Raw genomic sequence first — 16,112 nt, forward strand, 5'->3', positions numbered from 1 at the left:
ATTACATAATTATTGACACTTCTCTGGTTTAATTTCCCAGGCTCACAGAACTTAAAATCTTAACATTTCTTTGATCTTGTAGCTGCTAGGAAACCACAGCAATAAAAGACACTTTACATGTAAAACCTTAGTAATTATTTCTTAAATTAAGACAATAGAAATAATTTCCTGGTCCAGACATCCTGTCTCCAAGTTTGATATCAAATACAGTTGTAAGATTCCTTACTTAACAGCTTTCATCCAGCAGGGTGCACTGTGGTTACATTTTTGAAGCTGAGTACAACATATAGTTTAATCATAATACATAGTTCTCTTTACTTTTGTAGAACACATCTGTGGATTACATTAACCTTTACAATGACATAGAATTATTTACAAAATTCTCTCTGGTTGGCTGGAAGCCTTCACACTGCACATGTGCCTAAACCACTGTAATCAGTTCACTTTGACCTTCTCTGCAATTGAAGTTACTTTGACTTCTGCTCCTTTGTCATAATTTTTTCCTGTGTCTCACAGTATCCATCATACCATCCATCTCAGGCACTTCATCTCCCTCATCTCTAGCTTTCTCAACTGATCTGCCTTTACTACCCAGATTTTGTACAGTACAAAAGTGCTGGTTGCACCACTGATTTTTACACCTTACTTTCCAGCATGTCTGGCATATATCTGTACATGTTACCCATTACCCCTTGCCAGTTGCCTGCATTACCCATTATTCTAACTTTGACCTCCTCCATCATACTTCACTTCTCCTAAATCACCCCTCTTGGATAATTGAAGCGTTTACCCTGCTTCATCATTTCCCTACTATCTCAGTTTCCAACTTCTTATGATGTCCACATTTGCTGCCATAATATCTGTCTTGTCTGTACTCAGTTTCATCCTGTATACTTTCAGTTTTATATTCCATTTCTTATCATTTGCTGAAGGTTTTCTTTCAGACTTTGTAATACCAGATCATCTGTATACAGCAGTTTCATTGATCTGTCACCTCTGATTTGTTTGCTAATGTAGTACGTAATGTAGTCCATAATGTATGAACAACCATGGTCTCAGAGTAAAAACTTGATGCACATCCACACCCACTGGGAGCTCCTGTATGAATGAGAACACTGTTTATTCTTGTGTCATTGGGTTCTTATACATAGACTGCTCTAACACTACCAGTTTTTTGGGACTTCAAACCATTGCAAGGTAACTCAAATCAGCATTCTTGGGACCTTGTCATATGCTTTCCCCAAGTGTAGACATTCTCATTTGGACACATTCATCATTTTCTGCTTCTTCTGCACTATCTTTCTGCCTGCAAAGACTGGGTTGGTTGTGCAGCGTCAAGATCTTATTTCAAAAGGCTAATCTTCTGTCTTACTTTCTACTAGTCTGCATATTAATTTATCAGTAACCATCTCCAAACACTTTCATGCAGTGTGACAGGAATCTGATACCTCTGTACTACTCATAATTGTAAATGTCTACTTTGTGCTTGTACACAAGTACTAGAATGCATAATCTCCAGTCATCTTGGATACAGCTTTCACTCCATTCTGCCATAAGTATCCTGTGAAGCCATTTCTCCCCTAGCTAACTCGACATCTTGATTTTATCTGCTGTGACTTCACTGAGTCTGCAGCTTTCCCTGACTTTATTTTCCTTAATGTCATTCATACTTCTTTGATGGATACATTTTTCTTCATATTTCATGGAAGACTTTGTATGGAACATTAGAACTTCCATGGGATTTTCTTTATTTTGAAACTTCTAGAAGGATTTCTTCTAGCTCTCTTTGATGTTATATTAACTGATGAGCAGATTGTTGCTGGCACCATTTATGAATCATGTCTGATGACTGTCTTTTTTATCATCCTGACTTTGCCTTACATTCTGATTGAGTTTATTTATGTCATTTGCTGAGTCACTTTCAGAAAGCTGGAAGAGTGCCTCTGATGCCTTATTCTTTGTTAAAGCGACTGCTCTGTTAGTCTCTTTGTTAGCCAACCAGCATTCCTTCTTAACCTGGTTGATCTTTGCTATCTCACACTTTTTCAAGCACAACTTCTTTCTTTTGATAACTTCCCAGAGTTCTACATTCCACTCCCAGCTTCCCTTATGCACCTCATTTTCATAACTGTCTTTACCACATATCTGTTCTATAATCCTCACAGTTTACTGTCAAAATGTCGAGGTGACTTACCTCGAACATTCACATCCCTGACCCAGAACAACAAAAACGCATCATGGTGATTGCTTAGAATGTTGATTCTTTCAAAGGAAAGAATCGACATTCAACTGCTCACCATCCAGAAAAAAACATCCGCTACAAGGCAGAAAATTTCCTACTGTTTTGCAGAGGGGCAACCCCCATGCACCCCCCACACCCCCCTGCTATTTATATAGTCTAACTCTAAGATCACATTACAGTGAGGAAAAGGGTAATTTTTCCCGATCCCCACTGCAATGCGATGCACATCAAAACACAGACGCTACAAACTGCGAACACAGTCTCCATATCGACGTTTCAAAGTTGAATGAAATTGTGTTTGCAGTTTTACCTCTCTGCAACTCCATGTTCATCCTTCTCACTGTCAAGGTAAGTCACCTCGACATTTTGATAATAAACCAATCCTCACACTTGTTGTTTGAGACACTGCCATTCTTTTTGACTACACCTGTTTTCTATTTTTCCTGAGGTGCTAAATCTCTGAATATTCTTTCATCACTTATGCTTCAACTACATCCAGCTTCCTTGACTTCACCCTAGTCTCTGCTGTCCTTTGAGCTCTCTCTGACCTCTTTTTGTACCTAATTATGGCCATCAGCATTTTATGTTGTAGACCAGCTGTTTCATTGGGGATGCCTTTGCAATCTCTGATTTTAACTCAGTGTCCTTTTCTCATATCCTTGTTCTCATATCCTGTAATGTCTGTCTCAATTTGAGCATTCCTGCTCCCTGTTATCAATATCAACTCATATTGTCCTACTTTAGCAATTAAATCCTACAACTGCTACCTGAATACACTCTTTTCCTCACCATCAATGCTGCTGTGGGGCATAGGCTTAGATTGTGAATACTGCCCTCTCTTTAGAGTGGAGTCCAAGTGCCATAAGTCTATCATTAATTCTTATGACACTACTGTCTGTCTTCAGAAGACTCCCTGACCAAAATTCCAACACCATTTCTACTCTGTCCTCTGCCTAAGTACTAGAGTCTGGATCATAAGCCAAGTGGTTTTCCTGCACTGCCTTTCTGCCTTGTCCCCTGAATGCATGGGATGTCTATCCTCCTCCTTATTATTATGTCAAACTGCAGCCTCTCACTGAAACTATATACATTGTAACAATCCTTAGTTCATTTTTTGCAGGTTGATTAGTTTTACATCCAGATTTTGCTCAGCAGAGCTATTGCAGGTAGCCCAGAATGGCCAACTGGGCATTGTTTAGTCAGTAACTTATGGACCAACGGCTGCTGAACTTTATGATGGGCCAACACTAGTGAACAGAGTCATATATGTCCCACCACCACCACCATTGTTAGAATAAGTCCCTGGCATAGACCAGAGTAGGTTCAGTCTTGAACCTGCTTATGGTCAGCAAATACATGCAAGCAGACAACAGTAGATGACCTGAGTGAATGGATGGGTCTGGAGGTCATACCCATTTATAGATCTGTGGTAGGCCTAGTCCCTAGGACCATGCCTGTATGGCTCATCTCACTGCATGACATCATCACATGGGGAGGACAGAGTCACAACCTGATCAAGTTAACCCTAGTCTGTTATCAGAAGTAGTAGTTTCCAGGCTTGTTCAACTACTTTGAAAACTTTGTCATTACCAGCTTGAGAGAGGCTGCTGACCATAGCCCAATGGGGTAAACAGCTTGGCAAACCATTGAAATGAGTGCCTTTAAATTGGGATGAGATGGTGTTTAGGTGAGGTCTCCTGCAGTAGAGCGGTATATATATAATTAATTAATTAATTAATTAATTAATTAATTGGTTAAATAATTAATGAATCAAATAATTAATTAATTAACATTTGTTTACCAGGAAAGTCCAACTCGGTCAGGAACCCATTTTTAGTGGAGGCCCAGGTTGAAAAGCTCCAAATGATAGATGAAAGTAAAGACATTTTACATGAGCAAGTCAATAGCAACTAATTAAAGCGCACATTAAATAAGTGATAAATACTAAAGTACAGAGAGGTAGATACAATAATAAAACATGTACTAGATAGACAATACTAAATAAAAGTAATGTGGTAGATTACAACTTTTTTTTGATCAGGTAGGATTAGGATCAGGCAGAGAGTCAGAATATTAGAAGGAAGCATATGCTTAGAAGAATTGTGGAGTAGGATGGGAATAGTTTAGGGTGTAGAAATACATACAGTTTCTTAGTTCGATATGGTAATGGTTAGTGGATGATATATAGTTAGTTAGTGGATGGTATATAGATTCTAAGTTCCAAAAAGTGAAGGTGTGGCAAAAAAAAAAAAAAGGTTTGCATGTTGTACTTTCAACTGTTACTTATTCAATAAACAAATACTAAGAATTATTTAAGTTAGTCATCAGTGTCATTTTGTTTTTATTTAATATTCTAGCAGTCCGGCATGACCAATATAACAAGTGAAGATGTAGAGCAAATAGGAGACATAGGGACTGTAGTACAGACATTAACATGGCACAGGAAGGTTGCATGACAGTATCTATTTACAATATATTCAGTAAGATAATACAACTAACTACCCTTCCCCCATGAAGAGCCTCATCATCCTCTCCCCCATTCTAACCAGATAACCTCCTAATAAAACTGACATGGGTGAGCTGAACATAAAATTACCAATACGAGTCAGTTGGTAAATGATACCTTTCACTCACATTTTGGGATTCATGTACGGTTTTACTCATTATTACACAAGCCTGGTCATGTGCTCAGTCTGTCATCACACACGATTTTCTAAAGAAATGTTCTGGAGAGATATGAAGCTGCTGAATCCTGTTCTGCAAGATATGACAACCTGTACATTATATTACAGGGGATGTAATGGGTCTGCCTGTTCAGCTGATGGTCTGGGCACTTGTCCCCTCTTCTTATGAAAATCACTTTGCTTAGTCTATGAGCTTCCATTGATGCCCTATCTCATTTGATTGTATTAGAGTTAATGCTTTTAGGGAAGAGAGTTATTGATAATATTATATATATATTCCTTTGTTTGCCATGTATGTACTTACTTTTTGTATGGGTGTTCTGATAAACTATAAAGTGAGATAAAACACCACTGAAGCCTTTAATATCCTCATTCTACTGTTTGTCTTAACGACTGTGAGCTATTGCATTAATGTTAGAAATGGCTGTAGCAAGCAAGAATTCATTTTAGGTTAATAGCTTCTGCAGCAAACCAGTGAACTTCTTATTATAGTCATCCTGCTCTGTTTGTCAGCTGAAAGTGGTCCTGGGGTTTTGATTCATTCATTCATTCATTTGTACACATCGCACACAGCACAAAATGTATATTACAATCCTGGATTACCATATATATATTCTTTATAGTGTTATAGTGCCACTCATTAATTTATCCAGTTTCCTAATAAAGGAATTTATAAGCAGACATTTGTTCACCTTGGAAGACAAGGATCCACATCCGTAAATAATCCTGCTTTTAAACCCAAAAATTGTGGGTTTCCTCCTTGCTCGTGACTCTAGAAGTTTGTAATCTTCCTCCTTAATTAGGTAAAACTTATTTCTCCTTATAAGTCACGTTCCTTTTATGACTGCACTTATCAATGCCATTCTTCTCAGCCTTGTGTCACAAAAGCCACTTTAAAAAGGCCACTTAGATTGAACCTTGAAGCAAGTGGCATCACCTTGGGAAATACTTTCATATTGAACAGAACACTATTAAAAATGTTTAAGATGCAAAGTGTTAAGCAGTAGTCCAGTTCATTTCATAGCCGTAGATTTTCAATGCTTTGCAAGCCACTGTTTTCTCTTTTTAAAATATTAAATCCAAAAAAATCATTTGCCCACAGCCATACTGAGTGTTCAATACTTGGAGGTTTATAACTGCATGTTTTGTGAGCATTGTGGTTTTTCACTTACTGTACAGCATGTTCTTATATTTTTTGTAGTTATTTCTAAATGCTTGTTATTATAATTTTAAAAGACACTAACACTTTTGATATTAGTCATTAAAAATGTTCATTTACAGGGTTACACATAATGCTGTACATTGCACAGCAGTGCTGTACCTAAAAAAAACATTATACAGCATTACAATTTTCTAAACTAAATATAATACTTTTTCTTTCATGGCTGAAAGATCATTTTCAAAAGTAACTGTCTACAAATATTTAAAAAAAATTACTCAGTCTGATAAGTTTTATGAATGCATATGTCTGTCCTATAATTTGTCTTTGTCAAAAGTGAATAATTGCAGTGGTCATTCAATTTCCGTTAGAGGGCTGAACATTCATCATCATTGTATACAGATGAATTTTACAGCTCTCAGCTTTGCTGCTTTACCAGTTGATTTTCTTACATAAAGAAACAGGACCTTGAATGTCAGGATAAGAAGAGAAATCAGAGCCAGCTAACCTCACACATCTTGGCTCTGTATGAAAAAACAGTACTGATGTCACAAGAACATGGGAATCCATGATGCCACTCTCTAAATAAATTATTGTTCACCTTAAGAGTGTCATATCAAAGAAAAATGAAATGTCTTTTTTTTTAGGAGGAGCAGTGACCCCTTCCAAAATAAATCAATCAACAGTTGTGATACAAATCTGTATTATGAAAATAAGGAAGGAAAAACAACAGACTAAAAAGAAAGCAAACAATGAATCTGGCAACAAAAACAAGAAAATGTGTTTTTTCCAGGAAATATGAAAATGAAAACTTGAAAGACACCAAGATATATCTTTAGACTGATTTGACAATCCTTAGGCAAATTAGAGAAATAGACGGTCAAAAAAATGTATAGCATAAATACAATAAAGAAGAAAACACACAACATGAAATCTAAAAGAATATTCACAAGTTAAAAGCAAGAATGGCTTGATATTTAAATATTATGAGGAAGGACACAAAAAGTAGTATGTCACAGAAAGAGATGATGAGGGACCATAGCTAACTTGAAGTAAAATGAGGATATATTTATTTATTAGCATATTGTTTACTGGGAAAAACAGCAGAATGTTAACTATTACATGATTTATGATTTGTTTTGGTCATGTGGATGATTAGTCATCATTTCGCTACTTATGAGGAAAACATTGCTCCACAGCATTTATTGTTTTGTCTATGGTTTTAAGAAAGACATGTGCCCTTAGACTTGAGAACATAGATGAAAAGTACCATAACTTTATTGTCTTTAGTGCTGGACATTCATTGAGGTGATGAAGTATACTTTAGACCAGTTTAAGGTAATTGAATTTTTGATAGCTGGGGAATTCAGTTTAGCTGGTTGACTGCTAGGCAACTTTTTTTTTTCTTGGAGGGCAGGTTGCAAATTTTGCTATTTAACTATATATTGTAAGGTGAGCTAGGGAGATGCTTTTAACAAGAGACATATACACACACACACACACAGATATATATATATATATATATATATATATGTATGTGTATTATCAACTATGGTGACCTAAATAATTGTGTGTGTGTGTGTGTGTGTGTGTGTGTGTGTGTGTGTGTGTGTGTGTGTGTGTGTGTGTGATAACCTCAAGTATAATGTTTGGTGTGGATAATATGGTAAAGTTATCTTTGTAATCAGAGTACTGTTTTGGGATGAAAATTACAACTTTTGTTTTGTTCTAGCTCCGGAAAAGATTAGCCCAGGGATTCAATAAGCTCCATGTAGGCTTTGTGCAAAGCCTACACAGATTTTACGTGTTTCCACAATGAGCAGCAGTGCTAATCACATATGCATGCCGCACATCAAGCTTACATGAATGTAACTGATGTTCTGGCCAGGAAACTGTGCAGAGTAGCATGAATGCAGAAAGAACGTGCATACAAGTTTACCTACAGGCAAACGTGCTGTTTGTGATTGTGTGTACAGCCACAGTGACCACCAACAATGAAAACACTGCAATAACTATAGTATTAACACATTATATAAAAGTGTACTCAGTGCAATGTACATTACAATAATAATCTGCAGTCTGAAATAATAAATGGTGCGGTGAACAGCAAGGGCAAACACAATGAAACTTAAATACACTAGGCAAGGAAATTTTGTTGATTAAAATGGCCACAGACATGAATGATAGGAATGAAGAAAGAGGAAAAAGGCATGTAAAATATGGTAATCTACACAAGATAGGGTATGACAATGTATGTATGCTTGCAAGCCAAGTCAGTAGCAAAACAATAAGCACATATGTACATAGCACAGTACATACTTCTGTTTATACCTCCTGTGCGAGTATATTTATAGCATCGCACATGATATTATATACGGGACTGTCACAAAAGGTCACATGTCAATGGAGATGAATGGCTGTGATATAAACATCTCTGACATGCTCACTGGAGAGGATATTTATCAAGGATGGTATATACAATAAGGGGTATGTGCATGTTGTGAAGATCTGCAAAATAACTTACTTGAATATGAATGAAATGTAGCATACCTCACAAGCAATCATGAACACATAGCAACAGACTCACAAACAACTGCTGATGGAAGCAGGCACAATCAGGAACAATTGTAAAATATTAACAACATTAATCTGTGACATTGCCAGAATATGCGAGTTTAAGTTATTATACATATTCTGCAGAGACAGATGTACAACTGTAATGATTGCCACTGTTCTATAAAAGGAATTCACCACCCCTTTCCCAAAAATACAATGTCTTTGGAGGAGTTAAGTGGGACAGTGTTAAACCTGAAATTGAATTCAGGGGCAATCCTGGCCATTTTAGAGGCTGGCATGACACATAAACCAGAAGCCACACAAGCAAGAATAAAACCAATGCCATCAATGTTGCCCATGATCTCTGTATTTACTGGGTGCAAAAACAGAAAGATGTATCACACATGCATGTTGTACAACACTTTGAAGGTAAGTCTGCGCTCTCAATTCCTAATAAGTATGCATAACAAAGAATAGTTATCTGTGGCTGACAAGATGTGTAGAAACTCACTGTGCCAAATTTGACACACTTGACTTGAGCATCCTTGGCTGACATTGGTATTGTCCCTAAGGACAGCAACACACACAAACAACATACTATTGTGAGTGGATTCCCTACGCACAGCTGTGTATTACATGCATCTACCATATGTAATAATAGATATTGTTTGAAGCATCTGCAATTGATGCATGATTTAAGAAGTGATGTGTTATACTAAATGGTGCAGCAGTATGTGAGACTGATGGCAATGCATCAGCTATAGCCCATGTGTACAGAAACTACAGCAGTGCAAAGTCTAGCTTCAATGACTATAGGATCATAGGATCATAGGATGTTACTAGGCTACTGGCCCCAAGGACCTTATAAGCCTAGCCAAGAGTTTAGCCCATGCATAGACAAATCCGCATCTGATATCCCTGTCCAGCAGGGACATGGGTGAAATCCCAGGGATGTATTTTCTATTGCCCATCCAGCTATCCAGATTGTGCTTACAAAGGGGGTAAAGAGGTACTCTGCTTAATGAAGAGAAAGAGTCTATTCCGTAGATGGAGGAGTCCCTAGGATACAAATCTGTCCCACCAACAAGTCCTACTGATGTCACACACCAGGCTGAGGCCATGTGTGCGGGTTACTCGAGTGGAGCTTGACTTGCAGATATGCAGCAGTCCCATCAAGGCGGGGTCTGAGATCGCCTTGCTTGCCAGGCAGAGGTCACCTGTGAGGAGTCTGTATGAAACAGAGTAGAGGCATAGGGAAACTGTCAATATGATACTGTACACAAAAGAAGCAATACATGGAGCACACGCTACATGCACATCAGACCTTAAGACATGTACTACATGATCACTGACTTCCTGATATTGCCACTGAAAATGTTATACTGACACAAAATCCTGACATGCATGAATATATATATATTCATACAAAATATCAAATGATAATACTGATTTGATGTATTGTTATGTTTGTGATGTTGTACACTCAAACTATAGCTGTACCTAGGATACAATTGGACTTCATGGCTTCATAGGTTCATAGCAGAGTACTAGGCTAATATTTCAAGATCACATAAAATCCTAGCCATATTCAACATGAGTTTCACAATTTAAAATAGCTAGATGAACAAAGTTCACAGAGTTATGAGCCTATTATATGTGATCTAAAAACAATTGCCTCTATCCATGAGGAACATCAGCACAACACCAGTTATATAATTACCACTAATATAGGCTGCACTTAAATATGGTCAGGAAAGAAGTTTGCTTGATATGAATGTGAGGATCCCTATCACAACACCGACACGTCACAAACCTGACACTCAAAACAACGACACCAAAACACCGAAAACGCACAAAACCGACAACTCACAAAACCGAACACCATAACACCCAAAACACCGACACACAAAACGTAAACTACACATAACACACAACTATACATGCACTAACCCTAAGCCAAACCCTAACCCTAAGGTCTGACACTACCGCACACTTACCCTACTCGCACCCTAACCCTAACTCACTTAACCCGCCACTAAACCTACATTCTGTCACTATCGCACACTTACCCTACCCGCACCCTAACCCTAACTCACTTAACCCGCCACTACACCTAAAGTCTGTCACTACCGCACACTCACCTTTCCCGCACCCTAACCCTAAATCCCACACTATCTCACACTTACCTGTCTGCTCCCTAACGCTAAATCCCTCACTATCGCACACTTACCTGTCTGCTCCCTAACGCTAAATCCCTCACTAGCACACACTTACCTGTCCGCTCCCTAACGCTAAATCCCTCACTAGCACACACTTACCTGTCCTCTCCCTAACGCTAAATCCCTCACTATCGCACACTTACCGACTCGAGCTCATACGTTGCCTATGTCGGTGTTTCGGCTGTCGGGATTTCACATTGTCGATCATCTGTCTCGTCGGTCTTCTCGTGTTGGTCTTCTTAGCATCGGTGTTTCGACGTGTCAATGAAGTCAAGGGGACCCGAATGTGAAGCTTTTTCCAAAGAAGTAGTGGTGTCTGAGAGATGCTTCTATCTCTCGAACCTGATTTATTATGTCAGAGGCTAGGTTAACATCTTTGGAACTAGTGATTCTTGTGCAGTTTGTTTTATCAATGTATGACATTTCCATCAGGGCCAGATTGGTGACTGCCCTGCAGACCATACACAAAACAGCCCATATTAGTCTATAGGGGACACAATACACTGATATGGCTTTCAATCTTTCCCTTTAGGGCCTGTGTGTTACACCCTGTGTCTTTTTTGTGCAAAATCTCTGGTATTACTCTAGCTGTTGCAGATGTGTGGAGAGTTACAGGCAAAATGGTACATTTTTCTCAATTATTGTTGTTATGAGAGCATGATCTGGATGCCATGACCATACTCATGAGTTGTGCCACATATAAGGGATTTGTCACCACTGTAGACACATGTTGGTTAAACTTACAATTAATATCTATTTGAGTAGCCAGATTACATACTACTGGGTCTACTCATAGGTGAGTGCTGTCTTCTATTGTAGTTAGCTTGGGTATTTGCTTTACAAAAGAGAATAATTGTGCTTTTTGGCCATTTAGTGTGTCTCCATACTCTAGTAACAGTCATTTATGTGCATTAATACTTTCTGCAGTATATCTGTACTGTTACTGATACTGTCCACAATTTGCAGTCATCTACAAAGTTTGTTGGACAAAGACTGTCTAAGTTTGCCTTGTCTTTGGTGAATAAAATACCAATCAGGAAAGGGCCTAGTACAGAACCCTGTGGTACTACAGTGCTCACTGGCCTTTTGATACAGGCTAATTCAAGCACATTGACAGTATGTGTCCAGTTAGTGATCCATTGTGCTACACACCTGGTGATGTAGTGGTTTATGGCCAAAAGAAACAGTTTATCTGTAATTCCTGAATATAGAATTGTATCAAATGCCTTGACCAGGTCAAGTTATGTGGGATGCACATTCTTTCCCTCATCCATGGCCTTAGTGACCTTCTCTAAGAAGTCAACGAGATTTATCAGATATGATCTAGCCTTAAAATATCAAAAGTGAGATGGTTATACAGTCAGTAGATTAACTATCTTCTTGTTGATAAGGTCCATGATGATTCCCTCCATTGGCTTACATATAAGACTAGTCAGCCTTTGTCAGGTGATGGTCCCCCTTGTTTAGACAGATGGCTGTTTTTGTCCACCATTGTGCCTGAAAATATTTATTTATTTATTTATTTATTGCAGTTGGTTTACCAGGATAGTCCATTGGGCCTTAAAGAACCCGTTTTCAATGGAGTCCTGGGGAGAAAAAAAAAAAAAAAAAAAACATTCAACATTAGGACAGTGACAATCTAGTAGAGAGAGTAGTATTAATATGTAGGCACAATAAAAGTAAAGACTAATCCAATATAGAAAAAGAAAGATAATACATTATACTAATAGAAGTAACATATGATAGTAATATAACAAAGAAATTATTTACAGTTTAGAGAGACAAACATAGTACATAAAAAATAGAAATATGGTATAAAAGATATTGAGTTAGTTGGTTATGGGGTGGAGGCAAAGCATTCCCACTGTGATGTTAGGATGCAAGAAAAAGAGAGAGAAGAGGTGGTTGTGGGTGGGAGGTGGTGCGGATGAGCGGAGTGAGGGAGTTCCAGGAGGCGGGGCAGGGCTGAAGGAAGGAAGTTTTTTGAGTTTGGGGTTTGTGCAAATAGCCTGTTTGGAGGCTGAGGTTAAGAAGCGATCCAAATGTGCCTGCTAGGTCATGTTTTAATTTATCAATACGGCGACTTGGGATGTTGTCAGGATCCATTGATGCCTTGTTTTTAGCTTTAGAGAGTACACAGATGAACTGCTTTCTACAGAAAATATGGTGAGTAATGTTTGCTTGTATACTTTGGGTGACGACCAGTGAGGACAGGGTGGTGAAGTTTGATCCAAATCTTTCAGCTAGCAGGTTGTGTATTGCCTCTGTTTCTGTATGGGTGGTGCCATCCATAAACATCTGTGCACATAGCTGTGCATCCCCCTTTAGATTTTGTAACTACTTAAAAAAGATTTTTGACAGCACCTCGAAATACAATCTTGGATATGGATCACATGCCACACACTGGAACTGTTAACACAGTCATACAACTCTACCTAGTTCATATTGTTAAATCACTTGCACATCATATGTCTTATATTTATCATAGGAAGGGTGTGTATGTGAGGGCTCTGATACCATATATGGGCACATTACAAATGAGGTTGATGTGGTTCATGCAGAACAGTTAATGACACAGATGCTGACAGTCACACAATGCTGCTGGGCAACACTTGAATAATCTTTGTGAATAGCAACACAATTGTGCATATAATGAATTCACCAAGGTTGCAAGTGAAACTGAACTGATTATATGTTTGTGTATATAATGGTATTACAAACTGTGAATGAAACAAAGCAAATGTACCATGTAATCAGTATGATGTAATATTGCTGTATGTCACATAGCATTTCATTAACTTAGGTATGCACATGCACATGTGCTTTAATGAAAGTGTCACCATGATGGGTGAACAAGAAATGTGCAGAATGTTAATATACTACACTACAAGAACACATGCCTTACTAAGGCAACAGCATACATAGCATCATCCCATGTCAACAGTCCTCAGTAGGCATATCACTGCAGCTGTTCTGGAAGGAACATGCAATCAAATGGCAGCAGTGACCATCAATGCATTACCTCAAATCACAGACTGGAATACCTGTTGTAAGGCTACCATACATGCACACCTCAACATAGCACATGTAGATGACAGCAACATTGACATATGCAATCTTCATAGGGTCAAAGGATATAGCTAGGCTAACAGCCAACAGCACATAAAATCTGAGCCATATCTATACCATTTGAACAAAAAAAATCACTTTCCCTGGGATTCAATGTCATGTAGGCTTCACACAGAGCCTGCATGGGGTTTACATGTTAGCACAATGGTGCGCAATGTGTGGCAGCATGCAATGATGTATATTAAAGAGGAGTGGCATGCCTCGGCTGGCTTCATGGCTTACAACTGTGTTGTTGGCTGAAAAACCTTGTAAGTAAATGCAGATAGCAATTCCATGTAAAGGAGAGCACATACTGTGAGCAGATTTGCATGGAATACCACAATGATCACCAGGGCTTTACAAATAGCTGTCATTCTGTTAGTACAAAACATCTGCACAGAGGCCAACTTAATAAGTAGACAAATAACCAGTAATAGGGACATATTTGACCATAGATGTCACATAGGAATGTGTTAGAATGTAACACCCCTAAACCCCTTGGAGTAGGAAATGTGGACCAAGCCATAAAAAATGGGGGGAAAAGGGCCAGAAATAACGACAGATTTTTAATATTGTACTGACAAACTTAGGAAGTTGATAGAATATATAGGTTGTACATTAGCATGAGCTTTCTAAACTTCAGTCATGAGTTTCTGACTGTGCACTGCAATGACATGCCAATAATTCACCAGGAAAAAAATGTTACGAGGAAAGACCACAAATATGAGGCAAAAACTGCACATTATGCACAACTCAGGATAGTTGAGAGGTATGCACTCAAATGCATGTATTATTGGGACACACCAGTCCAGAGAGTGCCCCAGTAAAATGGCAGAAATCCACATATTTGATAAGGAAAACATCTGGACATTCTGGAAATATCTGAATACTTGAGAGGCATGAATATGAAGTATATGGTCCAAACACAGTACAGGACAGTGTATCTACAGTGCAGAGTATTGTGATATCCCATTCCTGGCATTCTGTGCTAAAGCTGTGCTAATGATCTGTAACAGGGCATGGGACTGCCATGTAAAATGATCACTCAGGGGGCATGTGTAAATTGAATAGGAACACACAGATGAATTGTAGGAATGAACACAGGGAAAGAGGACAGGTGAAACTCCTGCATGTACAGCAGAGGATGGCATACCAATGGAAGATGGTTGTAGCAGCAAAACCAAGCACATATATATATGGTACAGTAAGGATGGTACAATGAAAATGTGTTGTCTGTGACTGTTACACAAGCTGGCATAACAATGAGGAGGATATGTTTGTTTAAGATAAGTATCCTTACATGAATAATGCATAAGACATTTATCAGGGATCTGACATATAATTGAGGTATGGTGCATACTGGGAAGCTGTGCAAACTGATATACTTGAATGTGAGTGTACTCTCAGCAGAGGTCTCCAGCAAGGTGGCCACAGGTAAAGGATCATTACAAGAATCAACCACAGTCATGGACTATATCAGAATAATATCACCACCAATCCCATGCCTGTGACATAACATGTGTGATGTGGAGTGATAGATGAACCTGCACACACACACACTAGACAACTATTATGATACATCCACACTCTGAGGGTAACCATGCACACTGTACTGGTACTGTAATATCTGCAAGAAGTGTTAGGAGGGACATTGCTAGACCTGTACGTGACAGCATGGGTGATACAGGTTAGCTGCCTTGTGTGCATAACATATATCTATGGCACAATCCACAATGTCACGAATAATATATTTGATATTAATGTTGTCAAACACCTATGTATGCAGTATTTGCATAAGATGAACAGGTAGCACATACAAATCTGGTGTAACAACTCTCTAAGGCCAACAACACTGCATCAATGGACACAGATAATATCCCAGGATGCCTTCTAAATAGCATGAGACATGACCTATCAGGCCTTCTATAATTGCCATTTAACTGTAGTCTCCAAACATGATTTGTGCCTTGTGAATAGTAAACAGCAGCATTCATCCATCTGCACAAAAGTGGGCCATTTACAGACCCTGGAACTACAGAACCATATGTCTCACTAGTCTTATATGTAAAGCCATGTAAAGAATTATCATGGAAATGATCAATAGTCATATAGTAAACCTCTAGACACTGGATCTAACCCAGTTT

This window comes from Protopterus annectens, chromosome 10.part0 (genome assembly GCF_019279795.1).
Source record: "Protopterus annectens isolate FY-2018-M chromosome 10.part0, PAN1.0, whole genome shotgun sequence".
NCBI lineage: Eukaryota > Metazoa > Chordata > Ceratodontiformes > Protopteridae > Protopterus > Protopterus annectens.